Source organism: Salvelinus fontinalis, chromosome 11 (assembly GCF_029448725.1).
Source record: "Salvelinus fontinalis isolate EN_2023a chromosome 11, ASM2944872v1, whole genome shotgun sequence".
Classification (NCBI taxonomy): Eukaryota; Metazoa; Chordata; class Actinopteri; order Salmoniformes; family Salmonidae; genus Salvelinus; species Salvelinus fontinalis.
In genome coordinates, this window is record NC_074675.1 from 24,678,929 (window position 1) to 24,697,239 (window position 18,311).

Below are 18,311 nucleotides of genomic sequence, written 5' to 3' on the forward strand. Positions count from 1 at the left end.
TCAGCACGATGAATACGATCAGCACAACAAGAGTCCTAGAGAAACATAAGATAAGGATGAAGCAGTTGTACCCTTTGAGAGAAACGGTGAAAGAACTCCCATATCAATATGTCCAGGTAAGATGTCTGTTCAATAACCAAACAGGGTACATACACAGCTATGCATAACGTAAAGTACTGTAAAACTGTGGATTTACTGTATTTTAGAGAGTAATGGAGATGGAAGCCAGGCAAACTGCACATACATTCATCTTTGTGGAGGAAGCTAGATTCAACCTGGCAAAACACGCCGCAGGGGAAGAAATGTGATTGGACAGAGAGCAACCGTGGATGTCCCAGGCCAGAGAGGAGCCAACATCACAATGTGTGCAGCACTGGTGCAGCACTGCTGTTACACAAACCACTCATTGACCCCTACAATACAGAGAGGCTAATTTATTTTCTGGGTGACCTGCATAATCAACTTGTGCCAGCAGTGGAGAGAGTGGCAGGAAACTCCCTTACCTTTGTTGTTGTGTGGGATAACGTGGCATTCCACCACTCTGCTGCAGTCAGACTGGTTTGCTGCACATCCCAGTATGTCAGTACTATTTCTGCCTCCATACTCCCCCTTCCTAAACCCCATAGAGGAGTTTTTCTCTGCGTGGAGGTGGAAGGTTTATTACCACATGACCACTTCTCCTGAAGACTGCCAGGGTTAGATTAGACATTCCAGAAGATACTTTCCAAGATGCATCGCCAGAGAAGAGATGTGATGTTGATGAGAACTTGTGGCCAGATGCAGGAGAGAGGGAGAACTAGAACCCTCACAGTACTGTACAGTATGATTGATTATACTATACATGTTGTCGATTTTTGTTGTTGTAATTATTATTGCCCTGGAATTTCAGGAATTATTTTTTCGTTTCAACTTTTTATTTGAAACGAAAATTACCAAATGCAAAGATCTAGAAAAAATAAAGGCTATTGAAGCAAATTGCTGTATTTCTGATTCATTCTTGTTACATATACTTTATTACAGTCAATTAAGTGAAAAGGTGTCATTCTTATTCTATAATGAAACACTGAAAAATCAATCAAACTTCAAAGAGAAGAGTTTTTTTTAGGTCAGTGTGTTATGCGTGACAATGCATGCTTTCTGAGTGAGAATTGTTGCCAGTGTTACGGTCGAACAAGCTTATTTTGAGACCTGTATGAAGTGTTTTGGGCAGTTTGAGTGAGTTTTGGAGGTGAGATTAACTGTTTGGCCAAGATGCATGTTGGTAATGCAGACTGTGTGAAGAGTTTTGAAAAAGTGTCTTCAATATTGACCGATGCTTGTCACATTTTTTTTTTAAAACTGTAATTAACTTTTAAGAAGGCACACCTGTTAATTGAAATGGATTCCAGGTGACTACCTCATGAAGCTGGTTGAGAGAATGCCAAGAGTGTGCAAAGCTGTCACCAAGACAAAGGGTGGCTATTTGAAGAATCTCTAATATTTAAAATATATTTGATTTGTTTAACACTTTTTTGGTTACTACATGATTCCATATGTGTCATTTCATAGTTTTGATGTCTTCACTATTATTCTACAATGTAGAAAATAGTAAAAATAAAGAAAAACCCTTGAATGAGTAGGTGTTCTAAAACTTTTGACCGGTAGTGTATTTGGTCACATGTTTCATTTTGTGTATGGTTTAGAAACAAGGGGTGGCTCAACTAACACTTTGGCTCAATTTACCTCACTTTCCCCCATCAGTCATGCACCACATAAAAGTGACTGCCATTCACCCCATTGAGAGTTTTACTGTGTGTGTGTGTGTGTGTGTGTGTGTGTGTGTGTGTGTGGTCCCCTGGGTCAACGTTGAAGGTCTGAGCATGGGCGGTAAAAGTGCGATGCCAGCTTAAGGACAACACTTCCTTCACAATTTATTCATCCCTGAAAATTGAGTTGGCTCCTTTCTTAAAGCTAGGGGGATTGTGGCCACTGAAGCCTATACAAAGTAAGGGCACTTTAGAAGTCATGAACTTCTCATTATGACAAACTTAATGATGTTTCACATTATTCATTCCAGGAGTTATTAATAACTGTATGTTATGATAAGATGGCACCAAATGGATAGCAACATGTCCTACATGTCTGTCGGCCCTGATGCACAGAGGGTATGGGAATCCAAATGATCTGTTCCCGAACCTCTGGTAAACCATACAGTAATGGAGCTTCCTCTGACCCAGCAGGAACATCCGTTTGTAGAACAATGTGTTCAAACCCCCCTGGGACTCAATCCGAGCGCGAGCTCTAATAGGAACAGATATCCATTTTCTTCCTGCACCCCCATCTCATTTCCCTCCTTATTGCTTCAAGACTCCCTGGAAGAGAGGGTCGAAGAAAGGACAGACGGGTGAATTCAGCCAACCAGACTCGGGATGCTGCGAGCGCCGTGCCTGGATCTCCAACGCTATTGGCTGTTCTCTGGAGAGCGGAGGTTGTTCTGATATTAATGAGTGTTGAGCAGAAAGCACCATGTCTCTGTGACAGCTGATCGAGGGGGAGATGCGCCGTTAACCACCGTGGAAAAGGACACGGGGGATAGAGGCTCTTCTACCAATCCAACAGCTATCTCTGCTTGTGGACTTTCGGTTTTCTGATAGGGAACAATACTGGGAAGAAGGAAAATCTGGAGCTGGTCTCTCTCCAACTGCGTAAAAATAAGAAGCCGCCGTCTAGGCTTGTCTGTGTTGCGCGCTCTCTCTCCTCCGTCTCTGGACCAGTGCGCTAGATGGGGATATAGGGAATACTTATCTGTCGATGTGAGAAGATGACTATTGCGGGTGAGTTCCCCCTTTCCCCAATATTTTTTTCTGTCATCTAGAGAGCAGATATGTGGGGCATATGCTATATCGCCACTGTTGCAGTACGGATTTCCAAGAAGTTAACGGGAAATATCTGGTTTGCTGAAAGGCTTTGACGACACAGTAAATACTAGCATAACAAGAAAGGTGTTGCTAAGCTATATACAACATTATGTATGAAAATGGTTATCGTTATGTTTTACTGCAAATGTAACAATCGGGCATGCATGACAGCTTGGCTACTGATTGTTCTCGAACCTTCAGACGCAGGAAAGCTTTTGCGCAACTATGCAGAATGTGCTTTATGATGGAAATGGATTATGAATGAAATCACACCAAAAAGATACGACGTCGAATATATATTTTTTTGTAAAGCAGGTGGATTTGTGCATACATGTATGCTATGATGCGCGTCCTGTTGCTGATGCATTTAGAGAGCGCGCACACAAGACACGTCTAGAAACTCTCAGAATGGTGGCTAACTCTCCCTCCCCTCTCGCTTTGCTCTCGGTTGAATCATCCTGTTGCAATCAAAGAGAACCCGTTCTCAGTAGCTACCTGCCACGAAAGCACTAATAGGCCTATCCCCGGGCTGCACGCAACACGCACAACACGCACACACACGCACGCACGCACACACACACACATACACTCCCACGATGCATCGTGCATCAGATCCATTCGCTTCAGCACCATATCTGCACGTTGCATCCGGAGCTTTTGCGTAATGACACTTGTCACGGCGAGGCATCTTCTGTGCAGAGCATAGTCCATATTGAACACAAGCACATAACCACATATCCCCGGAGCCTGACCTCCTACACCTTGCAGGATTTGGAGAGAGAAGCAGCGAGTCTAATCCTTTAACTGCATTGGGGCGTTTCTCTCCCTCCCTCTCTCTCTCTCTCCAAACTATAACCTCTCCAACGCTCATGGAACATTCAAATGAGAAGTCAACATGTAAGGCTTACTATAATGTATCCTATATATGAGGCAGAGTTGTCAGTTTTAACCTTGTTGCTGTATCAGGGAATCAGTCTACCTTGTTGCTTCTGAAAGCTAATGCTGCTTATATTGAACATGGACACAATGGGTTGAGAACCCATTGGTTAGGCTTCCAAACAGAAGCCTAACCAACAGCCATTCAATATGAAATTATATAGCATTGCTCAATGCTCACCATGAAACCTAACCACCATTTTACCATTGTAATTTGCCTCTGATGGAGACCATCTTCATCCTGTGGTGAGAGAACGGCAGACCAAAACAGTGCTTGGCACGCCTATCCAAAGCCAACTCATCCTAAAGCTCTGTAGCCTGTCTCCATGTAACACAATTCATATTGAGCCTAGTCTACTGTACACTACATACAATACTGTTTACCTTACATTTGGATGTCATCAGAGCTCTGTGTATGTCTGTAGACGGGTTGGTTGTTTAGCAACAAGGGGCAAACCAGACGGGGTTGTCTTAGACTGTTAACAACATTTAAACTGTATTTAGTCTCCAAATGTTGATTGGAAACATAAATACATTTGCACAATGAGCACTTGTTGTTTCTCAAATATATCATTACCGTTGTTGGTTAGCTCATAAGCGGATTTGAGCCATATTAGCATAGACATGACATCGGTCAAAACACCTCGAAACAAGACATGGTATCAATAACATGATACAACAAGCTGAAACGAGTCACATACAATTCCCCACAGGGCAGCTTCTTGTCATTGTTGCTGGCTATCTGACCAGCAAGAATCAAAACAACACACTCCTTCCGTCCACATTGAATGCACGCGCATCATTTCTGTGATGTTGTCAGCAAACCCGTCTGTATTCACCTTCTCTTTAAATGAGTATTTCTATTCACTTTACCGAAGTTCATCTGTAATGCTATGTGTCTAGCCTGGGATTTTAAGAATCAGAGCCCTAAACCAGTAACTACTTCTCCCTCTCAGATGGGAATAAAAATCCTCGAGTCAAATGGTGATTTCATTTAGGTCAAAATAGATCATTGCTTTTTACCCAATAACTCTTGCAGTAGAGTACAGTGTAAACAGGTCTATTGATCTTGTTAGGGCTACATTACATTGGGCCTGTGTGAAACAGGATTTAAATAGGTTTCTCTCATACAATAGCCTAATACAGTGACGTGTGCCAGTGTGTGGGTGTATGTATTTAGAGGAGAACGTACACGTAGCCCGAGTGCAATCTTCCAGGCTATCTATCTACGAGGAGGAGCAAAGATGTGTGGGTTTAACTCTCAGTCCTATACTCAATGTCAAAATGCACTGCGCCTAATTAATAGTTAGTTGCATAATGATGTATTACAAGAAGCCCCTGGTTTGATTCTGATACCTGAATACACAGCATGGCAACCGTGGTGCAGACAGACAGCCACAGGGAAGAGTTCAGAACATTCAAGCATGCAGTACAGTAAGCAGGCCTTCCAGAGCTGATAGCCTTCTGTTTCCTAGCAGATTTCGGCTGGGCACACATTAAGAAAAGCACGTATGAATTCAAAATCAAAGTATTGTTGTTTACCTGCATCAGTGGCATTTCAGCTTTTCTTAATCTAGTCTGAAAATGTCGTTGAAATGAAGCGATATCCTTTCATCCGCTCAAAGGTAACTCCTGAAGTCTCAGGGAATAGAGATTTTAATCAGAGGGAGCATGGTGAGAGGGGCATATGCAAATAGCATTTTCAAATAGAGGGGAGACATCTGAGGATTGCTGCTGTGCTTTCGATCTGTCCCGTAATATTCAAGATTAATATGTATCGTCCGGGATACACTAATGAGAAGCTATTGCTTAGGAGTGATACGGTACCACTGAGACTGAATGGGCTAAAATCCAGGCAGTCGCGCAATCGTGAGCTACCCAGACAGAGTGATGGATGTATGGAGACACAGACACATGCATCATAGACTTGCACACACACACAGGTGTAGTCGACATGCATGCGCAATTACGCACGCACACACACACACACACACACACACACACACACACACACACACACACACACACACACACACACACACACACACACACACACACACACACACACACACACACACACACACACACACACACACACACACACACACACACACACACACACACACACACACACACACACACACACACACACACACACACACACACACACACACACACACACACACACACACACACAGAGACATACACTCCCCTCCGTATGTATTTGGATAGTGAAGCTAAAATTTTGCATCTGAGTTTGTAATCACAAGCTTGATGTAGTCATTGCGTTCAAGAAATACAGGACCAAATACTAAACTTTTCACTACTTTGATACACTATAACCACTATGGCAGGTAGCCTAGTGGTTAAAGTGTTAGGCCAGTAACCTGAAAGGTTGCTGGATCGAATCCCTGAGCTGACCAGATAAAAATCTGTCATTCTGCTCCTGAACAAGTCAGTTAACCAACTGTTCCCCGGTAGGCTGGCATTGTAAATAATAGTTTGTTCTTAACTGACGGGCTAAAGTAGTAACTGACGGACTTGCCTAGTAAAAAAAATGGTGAATTTGTCCAAATACTTATGACTTCTTCACATGGGGGGGACTAACAACATAAAGTGCTTTCGTTTCTAAATGGTCGAACAGATATGTATGAAAATACCCTCAAATTAAAGGTGACATTCTGTTGCCTCATATCAAACACTTGATTTCAAATCCAACATGCTGGAGTATATACCTTTGTAATTTGAGCTTGACTGTCCAAATACATACGAAGGGGTGTAAATGTGCACTGTACCCAACATCAGTAAAGACATACCTCTACCGATGTCACGATCGTGTGGAGGATTGACGGACCAAAACGCAGCATTTGGAAAATAAGCCATCTCTTCCTTTTATTAAGAAGAAGACAAAACGAAACAAAACACTTACGAACTTAACCAAAACAATAAACGATCGTGAAGCTAATCAAACGTAGTGCACACACAGGCTACAAACGTATAACATAGACACAGCTAGACACATGCACTCAACACAAACCCATACACTACACCCAACACCCCCTTTACCATATAACCACCCAAAACCTATAAAACACAAACATTCCCCATGTCACACCCTGACCTAACTAAAATAATAAAGAAAACAAATAATACTAAGGCCAGGGCGTGACATAACCCCCCCCTTAAGGTGCGAACTCCGAGCGCACCAGCACACAGTCTAGAGGAGGGTCTGGGTGGGCTTCCTTCCACGGTGGCGGCTCCGGCACTGGTCGTGGTCCCCACCCCACCATAGTCACTAACCGCCTCCGTAGCTTCCTCCCAATGACCCCCCTCCACATTAACCCCACTGAATTAAGGGGCAGTTCCGGACTAAGGGGCAGCTCCGGACTAAGGGACAGCTCCGGACTAAGGGGCAGCTCTGGACTAAGGGGCAGCTCTGGACTAAGGGACAGTACCAGGATAAGGGGCAGCACCAGGATAAGGGGCAGCACCAGGATAAGGGGCAGCTCCGGACTGAGGGACTGCAGCTCCGGACTGAGGGACTGCAGCTCCGGACTGAGGGACTGCAGCTCCGGACTGAGGGACGGCAGCTCCGGACTGAGGAACGGCCCATGGCTGGCTGACGGATCTGGCTGCTCATGGCTGGCTGACGGATCTGGCTGCTCATGGCTGGCTGACGGATCTGGCTGCTCATGGCTGGCTGACGGATCTGGCTGCTCATGGCTGGCTGACGGATCTGGCTGCTCATGGCTGACTGACTGATCTGGCTGCTCATGGCTGGCTGACGGATCTGGCTGCTCATGGCTGGCTGACGGATCTGGCTGCTCATGGCTGGCTGACGGATCTGGCTGCTCATGGCTGGCTGACGGATCTGGCTGCTCATGGCTGGCTGACGGATCTGGCTGCTCATGGCTGGCTAACGGATCTGGCTGCTCCTGTCTGGTTGGCGGCTCTGGCAGATCCTGTCTGGTTGGCGGCTCTGGCAGATCCTGTCTGGTTGGCGGCTCTGGCAGATCCTGTCTGGTTGGCGGCTCTGGCAGATCCTGTCTGGTTGGCGGCTCTGGCAGATCCTGTCTGGTTGGCGGCTCTGGCAGATCCTGTCTGACGAATGGCTCTAGCGGCTCCTGACTGACGAACGGCTCTGACAGCTCGGGACAGACGGGCGGCTCTGACGGCTCGGGGCAGACGGATGGCTCAGATGGCGCTGGGTAGACGGATGGCTCAGATGGCGCTGGGTAGACGGATGGCTCAGATGGCGCTGGATAGACGGATGGCTCAGATGGCGCTGGGTAGACGGATGGCTCAGATGGCGCTGGGTAGACGGATGGCTCAGATGGCGCTGGATAGACGGATGGCTCAGATGGCGCTGGGTAGACGGATGGCTCAGATGGCTCTGGGTAGACGGGCAGTTCAGGCATCGCTGTGCAGACGGCAGCCTCTGACCGGCTGAGGTGCACTGTAGGCCTGGTGCGTGGTGCCGGAACTGGTGGTACCGGGCTGGGGACACGCATCTCAGGGCTAGTGCGGGGAGAAGGAACAGGGCATACTGGACCCTGGGAGCGCACATTAGGCCTAGTGCGTGGTGCCGGAACTGGTGGTACCGGACTGGGGACACGCATCTCAGGGCTAGTGCGGGGATAAGGAACAGGGCATACTGGACCCTGGGAGCGCACATTAGGCCTAGTGCGTGGTGCCGGAACTGGTGGTACCGGACTGGGGACACGCATCTCAGGGCTAGTGCGGGGAGCAGCAACAGGACGCACAGGACTCTGGGGACACACAGGAGGCTTGGTGCGTGATTTAGGCACTGGTGGTAAAGGGCTGGAGACACGCACCATAGGGCTAGTGCGTGGAGGAGGCACTGGTTGTACTGGGCTGGGGACTGTCACAGGAGAGTTAGTATGTGGGGCTAATACAAGAGGTGCAGGACTAGGGAGGCGTACAGGAGGCCTGGTTCGTGGGACTGTCATTCCCAGATGGTTAGCACGCACATCAGGACGAGCATGGAGAGCTGACTCAGGTAACCTCACATCCCGCACACGCTCTGTCGGGTGGATCTTGTGCCTCACGCACCAACACAGCAGCTCCCTCATTTCACTCTCTTCCAACCTCCCCAATAAATCCTTAACAGTCTCTGTATCATTCCCATTGCTCACCTCCAATATCAGCCCGACTGGCTCAGGTTCCCTCTTAGAGTCCTCACGGGTAGCACGGGAAGTTGACGCAGATCTCCCATCTGGACTCGCCACACTCCCCATGAGCCCCTCCCCAAGAAATTTTTGGGTATTACTCACAGGTCTCCAGCCTTGCTTCCGTGCTGCCTCCTCATATCGCCTCCTCTCGGCTTTCGCTGCCTCCAGCTCTTCACGAGGGAGGCGATATTCTCCCGGTTGTGCCCACGGCCCCTTACCATCCAGTATCTCCTCCCATGTCCAAGAATCCTGTGTAGGTGGGTCCTGTTGCCGCTTTACATGCCGCTTGATCCGATGTTGGTGGGTAATTCTGTCACGATCGTGTGGAGGATTGACGGACCAAAACGCAGCATTTGGAAAATAAGCCATCTCTTCCTTTTATTAAGAAGAAGACAAAACGAAACAAAACACTTACGAACTTAACCAAAACAATAAACGATCGTGAAGCTAATCAAACGTAGTGCACACACAGGCTACAAACGTATAACATAGACACAGCTAGACACATGCACTCAACACAAACCCATACACTACACCCAACACCCCCTTTACCATATAACCACCCAAAACCTATAAAACACAAACATTCCCCATGTCACACCCTGACCTAACTAAAATAATAAAGAAAACAAATAATACTAAGGCCAGGGCGTGACAACCGAGCCCATGGACATACCTGATATAGCAAACCATCTTGCATTTCCAGGTGGCAATATTTTTTTCTTTAACTAGCTAAGTCAGTTAAAGAACAAATTCTTATTTAAAACAACGGCCTACCCCGGACGATGCTGGGCCAATTGTGCAACGCCTTATGGGACTCCCAATCCCAGCTTGATGTGATACAGCCTGGATTCAAACCAGGTACTGTAGTGCGACCTCTTGCACTGAGATGCAGTGCCTTAGACTGCTGCGCCACTCAGGAGCCCCAGGCCTGTTCAGGCCTGTTCTGAGCCAAGGTGAATGGAAACAATAGGTACCCAAGAATACCCTATAATTTTTTTATTTAACCTTTATTTAACTAGGCAAGTCTGTTTAGAACTAATTCTTATTTACAGTGAAGACCTACACAGCCAGAGCCATAAAATCATAGTAAAGAAGGCCGAGCTGAAATTAAATTCATTTCAGTGGTGTATAAAGATTGATTCTGTCTGCTGAAGGAAACGTAGAACCCTGCAGACTCATGGCCCCTTGACCAGATATATATATAATTAATATAAATATAGATAGCTGTGCATCTATCTCCAAGGGAGGAAACATGCCACATTTGCACCTGCAGATTCAATTTCCTTCTGACTTTGAGTGAAATCTCTGTCCCCTTTCATTCTGGTTAACAACTACGAGAAGAATAATGTAGATGAGTGACAGGGAGAGTACGGTTATCTATTAGGGAGATAAATAAGTGTTTGGCGTGTTCGCCATGCTTTTGGACCTTATCAATGGCTGATTTAGCGGGATTATAAAATTAGGCCTTATCCTGTCATTCAGATGGGCTAACTTTCTTGTGCACGTGTGATTATACACGTGCATGTGTGTGTGTGTGTGTGTGCCTGCCTTTGCATGCATGCATGTGTCCGTTCGTGTGTGGTCTGTAGTTGCCTGTAGGCAAATGTTTGTGCATATGATTTTGTATGTGTGTTCTCTGTTCTCCCTTACTCAGCCCAAGGGCACTGGCTGTAGAGCGAGAGAGGCATGCGGCTGAGCTAGGCTGAGCTCAGACCTGGGGTGTCCTGTGGTTAATTTGGAACATTGATTCCGCATTAACTGTTGACTCACTGCTGATTTGCGGCCATGCAAGAGCAGGTGTAAGGGGAAACATTTTCCCCTTTTCACACCACCACACAAAACTTAATTATGCACACACACTGCATAGTAGACAGCGTTTAATGGACTCTCCCCTTACCTTAGAAAAAAAGTGTAATGGCAAATCAATGAGGTGAAGGGCAGGGGAAGGGACAGGTGGCTCACAAAGCCACCCACCAAGCGGCTTATCCATGCAGCACTTAGCCAGCCAGGCAGGCAGACATGGAGACCGGGAGGGAATCAGGCAGGCAAACAGGGGCAGGTCAGGGAGACACATTGCCTTTCCTCTATTGGAGATAATGATGCTACTGGGTTGAATGGAGAAGAGGGAAGGAGTGGAGATGGAGAGGAGAGGAACCCACTATAGGGGTTTCATCTGGGGAAGAGAAGAATGAGAGAAGGCAGGACGGGAAGAGAGAAGGAAATGGGCAATATAGAGAAAGGCAAGAGCAGGAGAGAGAAAGAGAGGGAGAGTGTGTGAGAGAGAGTGAGAGAGAGATAGGGGGGGGGGGAAGAAACACGGAAAGTAGGATGAGAAGAGAGAAGGGAAGGGAGATATTAGAGAGAGAGAGCGGGAGAGGAAGAGAGAGAGAGAGCGGAGGGGTGAAGAGAGAACCTTTGATGATTATAACCAATGGATCAGAATTCCTGTGAACCATTTCTCCTGCAAAAAGGAGGCAATTCCTCTGATGCCCTACTTTGCAATTACGTATGACCTTTATGTCGGGGAAACAGTTTTAGCCCTGCCAGGGTAATGTCTACCTTTCAGCAGATACCATACTTCCTTGTTACCAGCTAAACGGTATAGGCTACATAATCACATCCCTGAGGGCCGGTATGTTCCCATTCAACACCTACGATAGATGCAGCACATCCACTGTTTCCTTCTGGGAATCTACTGTACATTCAGGGAGTTTTTCTAACCCGTGATCAGAACAGAATGTGATGATTATTTCATAGTTAAGACAGTACCTTTCGTTTCTTACAACATATCAACTAGCGACTGCACAATACCAAAATAATGATCTCAATATTCCTCACCTCTCGACCCCAGCCTAATTTACCCAAACTTAATGTCGGTACAGAACATTTTGTTAATGTAATGCAATATCCCCTTTCTACCTCCATACTTATAAATACTGTAGATTGGCATAAACAAGTGACGGGTACATGTTCCAAAGTAATCATCTCCAGATCCCCCCCATCATCACCACTTGACCCCAGCCGACCTTCGCAGGCTAGGATTTAGAATTCACTTCAAACAAGCAGCTAGCTACCAAACTGACAGTGCAGGCTGGCTGCTCGATGATGAGGTGAGCCACAGCGGCATGCCTGAGTTACCGTCACAGAGTCAGGAGGAGCCCAGCTCTCGGCTTGTCTGAACTGAATTCTTCCTCTGCTCCACGTTCGCTACATACTTCAGTTCTGAGACTGCCGTCGTTGAAGTCGCTTGTGGTGACGTGAAAATGGGGGTGGTTGTACAAAACAAAGTCATCATTAATTGGATCATCTCTAACCAATCAGAGTATCAAAGCCAATGACGAATTTTCAAAAATGCTGCTTTACCCGTATGAGTTAGGCTCTGGTCCATCTCGTCAGTTTCTAGGGCCCATCGAAACAGTTGTCAAAATCAGAACATGTGTTTGTGTTCTAGAAATCATTGGGGATGTACTCTGGAGAAGAAGCTATTATCTGTTGGCATGGTGTAGCGCAACGGTCACCAAGGCATTGACTAGGCAATCCTAATCGATCACCAAACATTTCTGTTAAAAACTACCACGATAAAGCCTGGCGTGCCTATATTTTGTGTTCGTTTCACGCTGTTGTCGGGCGGTGCACTTGATTCAGCCGCCCTAGCGCCCTAGCGACTAGATATGTATCTAGTTCCCTCATTTGAAGGTGTCATAAATATTTGGACAAATGTATTTATAATGTATTACATTTAGTCAAAAGTTGAGTATTTGGTACCCGTTTGTGGACTAGATACATGAAGGGCTTTCATTTCTAAACGATAAAACAGATATGTATGAAAATACCCTCCAATAAAAGGGGACATTATGTACTGTCACCTCATATAAAACATTTGATCTCAAATCCAAAATGCTGGAGCGAAGAGACAAATGAAAAGTTTTAGTACATAGGGGAGTGTATGTGACACTGGCCTGGACACATTGGAAGCAGTAGGGACAAATCCATATTTCTATTTCTCTCTCCCTTTGCCGTATCGTTCTGTTGATGCTGCACTGCATCAGGACTCTGATTAGGAGCATCCATCTTATAATTCCATTTGGCTTCGGTATTAACCGCATTCCTCTTTGTCTGAGAACCGCAGGCGTTATGCAAGTTATTGCCACTTAACGCCAAACAAGCTCCAGTTCTCCCTCCTCTCCTCTTTGTTCCTTGGAACTCTTGTTTTCACCTAAGCTTCAATGGGTTATGGCTGATTTCCCTCATCTGTCTTGTGCTAGGGTTTTTAATGCCATTACGACTTCCTCAGGTCACTGGAGGTTAATGTGATGGTATTGATATCCTGGCAGTATTTTTTTCCTAGATATTTTCTCCATTGCTTCCTGTTGACTACTGGTAATTGAACAGTGTATTGTGGGGGAAATTAACTGCATTGTGGGGGGAAAACCCAGCTTAACCTGATTTCACACTGACATGTTAGTACAGTGCAGTAAACACTTGAATCCTGGACGAGGCACAGTAGTTAAGTGTACGAGCCCTTTGCCACATATGCTATTGCAGACTATACTGTTTGTAGTTTACAGTAGCTAGAGTACAGTGGCTTGCGAAAATATTCACCACCTTGTCATTTTTCCTACTTTGTTGCCTTACAACCTGGAATTAAAATGGATTTTTGGGGGGGTTTGTTTCATTTGATTTACACAACATGCCTACCACTTTGAAGATGCAAAATATTTTTCATTGTGAAACAAACAAGGAATAAGACAAAAAACAGAAAACTTGAGCGTGCATAACTATTCACCCCCCAGAGTCAATACTTTGTAGAGCCACCTTTTGCAGCAATTATAGCTGCAAGTCTCTTGGGTTTTGTCTCTATAAGCTTGGCACATCTAGCCACTGAGATATTTGCCCATTTTTTAAGGCAAACTGCTCCAGCTCCTTCAAGTTGGATGGGTTCCGCTGATGTACAGCAATCTTTAAGTCATACCACAGATTCTCAATTGGATTGAGGTCTGGGCTTTGACTAGGCCATTCCAAGACATTTAAATGTTTCCCCTTAAACCGCTCAAGTGTTGCTTTAGCAGCATGCTTAGGGTCATTGTCCTGCTGAAGGTGAACCTCCATCCCAGTCTCAAATCTCTGGAAGACTGAAACAGGTTTCCCTCAAGAATTTCCCTGTATTTAGCGCCATCCCTCATTCCTTCAATTCTGACCAGTTTCGTAGTCCCTGTCGATGAAAAACATCCCCACAACATGATGCTGCCACCACCATGCTTCACTATGGGGATGGTGTTCTCAGGGTGATGAGAGGTGTTGGGTTTGCGCCAGACATAGCGTTTTCCTTGATGGCCAAAAAGCTCAATTTTAGTCTCATCTGACCAGAGTACCTTCTTCCATATGTTTGGGGAGTCTCCCTCATGCCTTTTGGCGAACACCAAACATGTTTGCTTATTTTTGTTCTGGCCACGCTCCCGTAAAGCCCAGCTCTGTGGAGTGACAGCTTAAAGTGGTCCTATGGACAGATACTCCAATATCCGCTGTGGAGCTTTGCAGCTCCTTTAGGGTTATCTTTGGTCTCTTTGTTGCCTCTCTGATTAATGCCCTCCTTGCCTGGTCCATGAGTTTTGGTGGGCGGCCCTCTTTTGGCAGGTTTGCTGTGGTGCCATATTCTTTCCATTTTTTAATAATGGATTTAATGGTGCTCTGTGGGATGTTCAAAGTTTCGAATATATTTTTTTATAACCCAACCCTAATCTGTACTTCTCCACAACTTTGTCCCTGACCTGTTTGGAGAGCTCCTTGGTCTTCATAGTACTGCTTGCTTGGTGATGTCCTTTGCTTAGTGGTGTTGCAGACTCGGAGGCCTTTCAAAACATGTGTATATTTACTGAGATCATGTGACAGATCACGTGGCACTTAGATTGCACACAGGCGGACTTTATTTAACTAATTATGTGACTTCTGAAGGTAATTGGTTGCACCAGATCTTATTTAGGGGATTCATAGCAAAGGGGGTGAATGCACGCACCACTTTTCAATTTATTATTATTATTATTTTTTTTTTAAACAAGTTCTTTTTTTAATTTCACTTCACCAATTTGGACTATTTTGTCTATGTCCATTACATGAAATCCAAATAAAAATCTATTTAAGTTACAGGTTGTAATGCAACAAAATAGGAAAAATGCCAAGGGGGTGAATACTTTTGCAAGGCACTGTATATTCTTCCCTTACACACTGTGTGGGGTAGTATTTACAACGTGTTTACTTTTTCACGTTTGGATTATAAGGCTAGGAGACTGAATACCTCTGAATAGGTTATTTAAATCTAGCGATGGATTTCGTATCATCATCTCTTTTACACTATTGTCTTATGAAACTGGTCCTAAACATCTAAAATACTCTAGCCTCGCTTGAACGTTCTGTCAGTGTCACCTCCAATTCCCAATTTCTCTGTCCCCAGACTAATGTCTCTTAATGTTCTGTTGAATAGTAGAGCAGCAGAGCACGGAGACAGTCTCCTCACCGTTGGGTCATGAATTAAACATTAATAAGTGAACTTAACGTTATTAAGTTACAGACATAACGTTGAAGTAATTCATATATTTAGTTTCTATTACGAAAGTGGTCACCATCAGCATAAAAGCAGAGGGCATGTGAGTTGAATTTGGTTCAGTTCATAAGGGATGTCTTTAAATGTTTAAGCTTATTGTTCATCAAACAGTTTCACAAAAGAGCACATCACCAATAACAGCAATCTCTCAACATTCTCTGGGATGTTTCAATTCATTTATTAAATAGGAGGCTCAATGCACACTCATTCAACCGAAATTCTGGCATCCCTAAAGCACTGGTACTCAGGTAGTTTAACCTTGTCCAAAAGTGAAGGGTAAAAACCTTTTTGATCTATGATTATGTGTGGAGGATATGCAATCGTGCTGCAGCGTGTGTGATAATTCTAGCCCTCTTGTCATTACACAACGGGAGAGGCTAAGAAAATGTTATGCATGGCGTGAACACAACCAGAAATAAATTGTAGGGCAAAACATCAATTTTCCTGAATCAAGTTGTGATTATCATAACTCACATTTACTCACACATGAGTAAGTACTGAGCCACGCTGTTATGTTATCCAGACCACACCATTTGAATCGACAACTAACCTCAATATAATCATACACTACATGTGTAGGAGGGATTTTAAGCACTGACATTAAATGGATATGAAAATAGCCCTTCGTTTCATTGTACAATCAACACCTTAGTACTGTAGGCTACCTTGCTAACCGTTCCGACATTCGGATTCCATATCACCTTGCCAAATCTGAAGGAATCCAGGAAGAAGGTAATGCTCCATTTAATATATTGTGGCAGCTCTTTTCTTTCAATTTTTTTTTTTTACAGACCCCTGATTCCTCGTTCAGGCTGCTACCGGTATTTTCCGGCCTCCATTTTGTGACCGCTGTGGACCGCTATCTCACAAAGATATTGATCACCCAATGGAAGTCATATCCAAATAATGTCTCATTTAGCCAATTAGCAAGCAGGGTGGGTGATTACCAGCAAAACAAGGCACGAGACCCTAAGGGACCGACAATGGCTACCCACTGTGCGGTGGATGCAATAACGTTTAGCCCAAACACATTAAGGTGTCTCTAATTGTGATTAGTAAACACAGGAACAAGAGTAAGCAGGGGGTGAGAACCGAAACACCATAGAAGAAAATTACCGTTGTAAGAGAAAGGAAGGTCCTGTGTTCTTTCCCCAGTGAATATTAAGCACAGAGCTGTACACAGAGCTAGCCAATGCTCCCTGAGGGAAAGAGAGGGTAACCAGGTTTTACAGAATGCTCTGGATATTCCACTTATTAAAGTGCCAGGTGATTTGAAAAAGAATACCCCCCCACCCTCTCTGGTTGCTTTCTCTCTCTCTCTCACCCTCCTCCCTCATCCAAAACCACATTCTCAGCCACACACTCCAACAGTGGCTTGAGAAATGAACTCTTGGCCTGTTTTGCCATTGGGGCTGACTGCGGTGTTTTTGTAGCACCGTTCGGACTTTCTCATCTCCGTCGTCGTCTCGGAGCACTGGGGTGGAAACAGAAATGAGGATGATGGAATGTCTCCGGTGCAGTGCACCCCTCCTCTTTCTCCCTTTCCCCTTTTTCTTCTCTTCGTCTTGTGGCTCTGTCTGGCGTTTTGTTGCTCTGCAGCCCAGGTTATGACAAGCACCATCAAACCCATCCGTTCAGTAAAAAGTGTTTATATATGACAAATGATAAAGAGCAGCAGCCTAACTGTGGAGAGGTAAGCATAGAGAGGAAACAGTTAACAGAAACGCAGCAAAAGTACATGCTGATAAACAGTCATTTTGTGTTCATGAGTACTTTTAAATGAAAATTGTACTTTTCACTTAATTTGTTTCATGTTTTTTTTTATCTGTTTCCCATACATATTTTCCCTGGTGATATACATTTTGTATAGAAAAGTATGCGAAGACCCATTCAAATTAGTGGCACTGTTATAAGATGCCACCTTTCCAACAAGTCAGTTCGTCAAATTTCTGCCATGCTACAGCTGCCCCGGTCAACTGTAAGTGCTGTTATCATGAAGTGGAAACGTCTAGGAACAACAACGGCTCAGCCCCGATGTGGTAGGTCACACAAGCTCACAGAACGGGACCGCCGAGTGCTGAAGCACGTAGCGCGTAAAGTAATCTTGTTCTCAGTTGCAGCACTCACTACCGAGTTCCAAACTGCTTCTGGAAGCAACGTCAGCACAATAACTGTTTGTCGGGAGCTTCATGAAATGGGTTTCCATGGCCGAGCAGCCGCGCACAAGCCTAAGATCACCATGCTCAATGCCAAGCGTTGGCTGGAGTGGTGTAAAGCTTGCCGCCATCGGACTCTGGAGCAGTGGAAACACGTTCTCTGGATTGATGAATCCATCATCACCATCTGGCAGTCCGGTGGACGAATCTGGGTTTGGCGGATGCATAGTGCCAACTGTAAAGTTTGGTTGGATGAGGAATAATGGTCTGCGGCTGTTTTCATGGTTCGGGCTAGGCCCCTTAGTTCCAGTGAAGGGAAGTCAACGCTACAGCATACAAGGACATTGTAGACAATTCTGTGCTTCCAACTTTGTTGCAACAGTTTGGGGAAGGCTCTTTCCTGTTTCAGCATGACAATGCCCCTGTGCACAAAGCGAGGTCCATACAGAAATGGTTTGTAGAGATCGGTGTGGAAGAAGTTGACTGGCTTGCACAGAGCCCTGACCTCAACCTCATCGTACTCGCAGAC

At 45.3% G+C, this 18,311-nt stretch overlaps 1 protein-coding gene across 1 annotated transcript in view; it reads left to right on the forward strand.

The window, feature by feature from the left end:
• The first annotated feature begins 2,379 nt into the window (after positions 1 to 2,379).
• Positions 2,380 to 18,311, forward strand: part of LOC129865356 (leucine-rich repeat neuronal protein 3-like) — a 29,121-nt gene continuing 13,189 nt past the window's right edge. The window contains exon 1 of the mRNA XM_055938081.1: positions 2,380 to 2,813. The gene's annotated coding sequence lies outside the window, so the exon portion shown is untranslated. The remainder of the gene's footprint in view (positions 2,814 to 18,311) is intronic.